Source organism: Papaver somniferum, chromosome 2 (genome assembly GCF_003573695.1).
Source record: "Papaver somniferum cultivar HN1 chromosome 2, ASM357369v1, whole genome shotgun sequence".
Lineage (NCBI taxonomy): Eukaryota > Viridiplantae > Streptophyta > Magnoliopsida > Ranunculales > Papaveraceae > Papaver > Papaver somniferum.
Window position 1 is genome coordinate 208,616,679 of NC_039359.1, and position 7,123 is coordinate 208,623,801.

General features: G+C 33.7%; 1 long non-coding RNA gene across 2 annotated transcripts; it reads right to left on the minus strand.

The window, feature by feature from the left end:
- Positions 1–1,903: 1,903 nt before the first annotated feature.
- Positions 1,904–5,284, minus strand: LOC113354458. 2 transcript variants are annotated; one of them, XR_003361886.1, is made up of 6 exons: positions 4,823–5,284; positions 4,659–4,723; positions 4,094–4,213; positions 2,770–2,853; positions 2,439–2,656; positions 1,904–2,284 (listed from the first exon to the last, which is right to left on the minus strand). It is a non-coding gene; the product is annotated as an uncharacterized LOC113354458 (long non-coding RNA). The 2 variants fall into 2 exon arrangements; XR_003361885.1 differs by having other exon boundaries at positions 2,770–4,213.
- Positions 5,285–7,123: the final 1,839 nt, after the last annotated feature.

Below are 7,123 nucleotides of genomic sequence, written 5' to 3' on the forward strand. Positions count from 1 at the left end.
CGGGACCTAGTCCAGATTGAACACACACTGTATTAAGCCGCTACAGACACTAGCCTACTCCAAACTAACTTCGGTCTGGACTGTAGTTGAACCCCAATCAATCTTACACTGATCCAAGGTACAGTTATGCTCATACGCCTATGATCTCATCAGGATGCTACGTACTTGATTCCCTTAGATGATCTCACCCATAACTAAGAGTTGCTACGACCCAAAGTCGAAGACTTTAATAAATAAATCTGTATCACACAGAAAAGTATACAATAATAGATAAATCCGTCTCCCACAAATATGCCTATGAGTTTTTGTTCCGTCTTTTGATAAATCAAGGTGAACAGGAACCAATCAACAACCCGGACTTATATTCCCGAAGAACAACCTAGTATTATTGATCACCTCACAATAATCTTAATCGACGCAGCGAAAAAAGATATTGTGGAATCACAAACGATGAGATGAAGATATTTGTGATTACTTTTCTGTCTTGCCTATCGGAGATATAAAATCTCGAGCAAATTATTACAATCGTACTCGTAACGATAGAAATAGTAAGATCAGATCACACAACTACGATAAAAGTAGTATCGGTCTAGCTTCACAATCCCAATGAAGTCTTTAAGTCGTTAATATGGTTTAGAAGAAGAAACCAAAGGTTAAAGGAGAATCGACTCTAGCTTAGCACACTAGTATCACACAGAATGTGTGGGGATTAGGTTTCCCAGTTGCTAGAGTTCTCCCTTATATAGTCTTTCAAATCAGGTTTTGCAATCAATGTTAGCTTGGTAACAAAACATTCAATATTCACCGTTAGATGAAAACCTGATTAGATTCAAGCTAATATTTCTCAACCGTTGGATCGAAAACTTAACTTGTTATACACAAATGAAATGTCCAATTTTGGGTTTATGAATCGTACCCAAACATTAAAATTTATTGGTTCAGCAATAGTTAACCAAGGTTTGCTATATGATCAATTTCATATCAACCATCTTCTTCTTCACCATAACTAGTCCAAATGACTCAAATGAACTAGTTAGAGAGTTGTTCAATTGCAAGGAAATCTTATGTAACTACACAAGACACAGTCGAAGCAAAATCGGTTTCATTCACTCGAATTGGGTTCGCGGACTTAAGCTCATGGAAGGAGTACACAAACTCCAGCAGAAATTCTCGGGTTTGAGAACTTCGCCAGTTCGAGGACTTGGCTCACGCCACTTCCATTTCTCTTGATCAACAAAGTTCACAAACTTTGGTTCAAGGAATAAGGACTTATACATATATGTGTTTCCACAACAATGCTTATATCCTACCAATGGTTATGTAATCTAAACTCTCATTTCAATCATTTGAAACATTCTCAGAGAATGTTAAATAGCCGTTATTCACAGATCATTTTTCGTCAGAGCAATTTCCAAAGTGATTGAAACATTACATGACTTTCGTCACTAGGCAAAGATGAATTTGGTTAAAGTGAAAGCTTACTAACACATATTTCGAGAAATAGATAGACGAGATAAACTCGGCTGGAAATAGCAAATGTGTATACACTACACCAAATCAGACATTTTGCTACACAAATAAGTGTGACATCTGATTTATTATCACACTTATTAGTGTCATAAATATGGTGTTTTTCTTTTGTTACACATTAGTGGTCACACTAATAAGTGTGACTTTAATTAATTTAAATCACACTAAAAAGTATGTCAAATCTCTGACATATATAAGTGTAACAATTTAAGCGGTAATTAAGAAAAAAAAAATATTTTTTTATTTCCCCACCCTGTTTTGGATCCATACACCCGCTTTCCCCTGCTTTCCCCAACCCACCACGTTGTTACACGATAATATTAAAAAATAGTACCCAACAAATTTAATAGAAATTAAATTAAATATAAAGAAATCCGTTTCAACATCAACTAATATCCTAATACACTTTTAAAACACTAAACAATAAAACCTAAAAATTATTATAAATTAAAACATAAATTCTGCCTAATAGTACTTATTAGGTACACAAAGTTTAATTTGTAACTTGCAAATGCTTCTTATACCATACTATCCAACCACCACCAACATGCGAAGATAGCTTATAGTAGTCATCACCTTGAGGAGGGTCCCAGATCGGTGCAGAATCATCATAGACGCACTCTATGTGAACTTTACCCTCGTTCTTTTGGACAGTTCTATGGTGACAGACTTCACCTTCCAAACCGGTCACCACATATCCAACTGCAACTATTTTTCCATTCCTAGCAAGCAGTGAACCAAGATGAGGGCTTTCCTGGTTTTGATAATAAGATTTAAGTTAATCACAAGTTTATGAGTTGCATAAAAATTCCATGGTGTTAGTCTAATTGTATCCAGTGTAGACAGCCAGCAAAGAAGACATCGTGATTACAAGTAACTAAAAAGGAGTGTTCAAGGATTTCAAATACCTTTAAAACCTGGCCAATTGCTTGCGTCAATGCAGATACTCCAGTTTTGTTGAGTTGAATTAAAGCTGGAAGACTCAATAACTAACGCACGAACACATAACAATATGTAATCTGAGCTCTAAGAGAAGTAACCAGAATAAGCCTAAAGTATACATATATTGCTTTCAGGATACTGAACCAAGAGCTCTGAAGTGAGATTAGTGATTGGTCAAAGATATCTGCCAAATTAATATATCAAAGACGATTATGAGAACTGACAAAAATAAAGGCTTGAAGTAAACAACAAGAACTACTTGAATTCAACAAATTTAAATCTAATCTAAATGCATACCTAGACAAAGTGGCTTATTACTCAGCCATGGTAAGCTAAATTCATTTTTTTCCAGGTTCTCTTCCTGCAATGATGGGAATTGTCCTACAAACAAATGAATACAAATTAAATGAATAAAAAAGATCTCTTCAGATATCATATGAAAGATATTTGTAATATGTGTAAACACATTTCAGAGTAGGGATACAGGTAACTTTGTTTTAATTAAGGACTTACTCACAACCTCATTAAATCTTATCTGATCCTACGTTCGCAAGCCGCCAACACAGTGGATCTTACCTGGCCAAGATTATGTATATCTAGCAATAGGCATACTTTAATTTAAAGAGGAATTGACAAGATAGGTAGAGCATATTATCTATCCTCTTGATAAGAACGAAAAACATATCCACATTACATCAGGAAAAATGTAGCCAGTAAGGATGGATTAATTTTCGAATAGATGATGCACATCCCTGTTCCCAACTTCTCATAACAGAGTTTTAGGATCAGTGATAATCGAAATACTTTCATGGAACATTATCGCGAGTAAGCATATTTTCTACAAACCCAAACTTCAAGTATGTTCCTACGATTAACTGAGAATAAAAGAAAAACTATAAATTCTTCACAGACTTTAACATAGATTACGCTTTAACTAGAAAAACTCACTATTCTTACCATAAATTTCTAAGAGCACAAGTGCTTTCATCCTTCCACCATCAGAAACCAATATCATGGTGGGTCATCAAGTTAGTGTTCATTTTCATCCTTCCGTTTCTATCTACCGGTCTCCCAACGAAATGTCATCACTTGCTCCATTATATGATCCCATTTAATAACACTACCACTCAACATTATCTAAAAGAAGTTAGACCATGTCATCATCTTTTGTAACATCTGCCCCTCTAGACATCTGTCCCTCTCACCAATTTATATAATTACACCACCAACTAAATAAAGATTAATATAGCTATAAGTACATAATAATTATTTAATCCAATATATGAGATAACTCTTGAGGTAAAACTTTTGTGTATGATTCTCTATGTACACCCACAAGTAAGGCAGGTGATATATAAGTTTCAAGTCATCTTTGGAACTTTCACATGAAATTATGGTCAAAGATTGTTTGAGTGATGAAAAAAAATTAAAACACAATGAAAAGGAATTAACAATACAAGCATACAAAAGTTCAGTTTAGTTCAACCTCAGAAACATTCGCCGCTCAAAGGAAAAGATGTTGCACAACTGTAATTGCTAATGAATCCACTTAAGACTAATAGTCTAATATGTATAACTGGCATTTACACTACGATGTCATTCAATAAGATAAACATCTAACCTGAAATGTATGGAACATCATGAGCAATTACCGTTGAGACGCGATGAGATGGAAGTTTACTTGTTTGAGATTGTTGTCAAATTTCTTTGTTTGCCTGCAAAAACCATTTTTGAAACCATCCTACAAATCCACCAGTAAAACTGTTAGAAGATTAGAGGATAGTCTGAAGTTGAAATAGTTTAGCAAAATGGAAGAATTTTAATTCAATTTAACAACAGCAAATTGAAGGGAAACTGATTTCATAAGTCTTGTGGGAAGCAACCTGAAGGAACACAATCAAAGGTATATCTTTGAACTGGCTAAGAGCTAAATGGCACAAACTTCTCATTGCCGGAAGGAAAAAAAATAATTCAATCTCAGTCTCAGTCTCAACTATTGTAAAACACTAAAACAGAACCCAGCTTGTTGATCCACAATATCCCTTTTGTTCTTTGCATTTACAAGCATTAAATAGAAAAATCAAAACCATTAAAAAACTAAACATTGAACATCTAAAGAAAAATGATTCTAAAACATAGATTGCAGTACTGCACTACCGCCAAAACGACAGCGTCTAGAACATTACCTGAATAACAAGATCAACAGTAGGAGTGAGCTAGATGATTACCATTCCCTCTTCTTCAGCCAAACCTGAAAATAAAGGTAACACAACTTTGGTGATAACTGGAAAAATAAAAACAAAATTGAACAAAAGATCAGCAGTTCACCATAAAAACATCAGACCCTTACCTCGAATTAGAGTTAAGAAGGAAAAGATTTAAGACCTTCAACAAAACACCCATAAGCCATACAGAGAAAGAAAAAAAACCTAATACAAAATCGGATTTCAAAATCAAACAAAAATAAACCCTAATGCGAAATCAGATGTAGAAAATCACACAAGAAAAAACCATCAATCTAACTACTCCTACAGACATAGGAAAGATTATTAAACCAATAGACAAAATAGATTTTGGTTTCCTTTGTAACGATAGGGAAATATATGATTGATTGGAAAAAGCAATCGACTTCTTCATACAAAAAAAAAAAAAGATCGAGAAGATTTAGGGGGAAATAAAATAAATTTGTTGGTTTCAATTTGTTCTGAATTTAGAGGGAACTGAAATAAATTGGGGGGAGTGGGAGCGGGAACTGAAAATTTTGGGGGAAGTTGAGGCGGAAACTAATGGTGAAAATTTTTAAGTGTTAAAATTTCGATTTGCTCCGCGGAGAGCTAATTTTGGAATATATACTAGTATTTCTACAAATTTCATTTAGTTAATAATTTTAATGCATTTGATCATTATTTATTACACTTTCCGAAAAAATAATTAATTAAACATAAAAGTTAAATAGAATTATAATATGTTGTCACACTTATTATGGATGTCACACCTATATGTGTGGCAACCAATGTCACACCAATTAGTGTAACAATTCAATGTTACAAATTACTCAATTTGGTGTAGTGATAGTGAAAGTCTATACCAAAACGACTTTTGTCTCAAGAGTACGAGATAGAGTAAATAGACTTTTGAGTGATAGATAAGTTCAAGTTTCCACATACCTTTTAGTCGACGAAGATCCACCAGTTCCTTAAGTAGTCCTTCGTCTTGTATGATGATTGCGATGGAGTCTTGAGCTCAACTACACTTTCTATCCTAGTCTGAGACCTAAGACTTATAGTATTGACCGCTAACATTGACAAACATGCTTGAAATAGCAACGCATGCGAGTTCGACCGAGCAATGCTCTAACAATCTCCCCCTTTGTCAATTTTAGTGGCAAAACTACTAATACATATGGAATACAAAAAATAAATAAATTAACTTTTGTAGCTCCTATTCAACATGTCTAATCTCCAACATTACTCGAAATCTTCGTCACTTCCAAGTACTCCAATGATCCCAAAGGTTGTAAGTTTAGTATCATCGTTGTTGAAAATCCGTAGGTATAACAACAAGAAAACAATAGTTCCCAATCATTGTTATACAGTGTCATAGTATCATTACACAACGTCAAACTTCAATTGTATCACAACTTCAACAACAATACTATGGTGATATGTATCACTCCCCCTTAGTCAATACTCCATCTCACATGGAAACCACTCCCCCTTACATAATGATCCGAAAACCATATGTATTTGTAGTGTGAACTACATATTAATTCTCCCTCCTTTTTGTCAATAAAATTGGTAAAGGTACAAAAACGGGATCCTAATGAAATTTTCGAAAGAGACATTTCATGACCAAAATAAAGAAACACACGTCATCTTATTTAGATGCAATCATAAAGCCGAAGCTAAATGCATTCATCAAGGATTTTAAAGATACAAGATAATCCTATAATATTCCACAACCGCACTCCCCACAAAGATATGGAAATTAAGCACAAGTTCAAAAAGAACTCTCCCCCATAAAATGTCATAGAAAGAACAACAAGAGCGACCTTAATTTCAAAAGAAAATAAGGATTTATTTGGACATAACAAATCACATACAAGTATGAATTTGAATCCAAAATATTCAATCAAATTAACCACAAGAGAATCCATGATTAATTCAATCGAAATACACAATCAAACTAATCACAGAAAGTAATCAATTTAATTGGTCATACTCGCATAAGAGAATCTATGGAGCAATGACTAAGTTAATCAAGAAATAATCAACCCAGTCAAGAACGCTCAAACATAAGTAAAATTATGGAGTCATAACTAAATAACCAAACAAGGTAATTAATTTAGTTCAAAAATACTCGACATAAAGTACCTTACGGAACAACAACAAAGCTAATCACAAAATAATCAACTTTGTTGTAATAATGCTCAAAATAAGACACATTACGGAGTCTCACAGTAATACATAAAATATGGATCAAGGAAGATCAATTACTGCGGAATACACAAGGATTCATTATATTTTTCATCATAATTTGCACAATGACAACCAATTGACATAATCCTTGCAAACAAAAGATTTTAACATATCTTCCATCAATAATTGACAATATAGGCTTAACTTTTGTATTTGTCAAAAGTCCATTCATT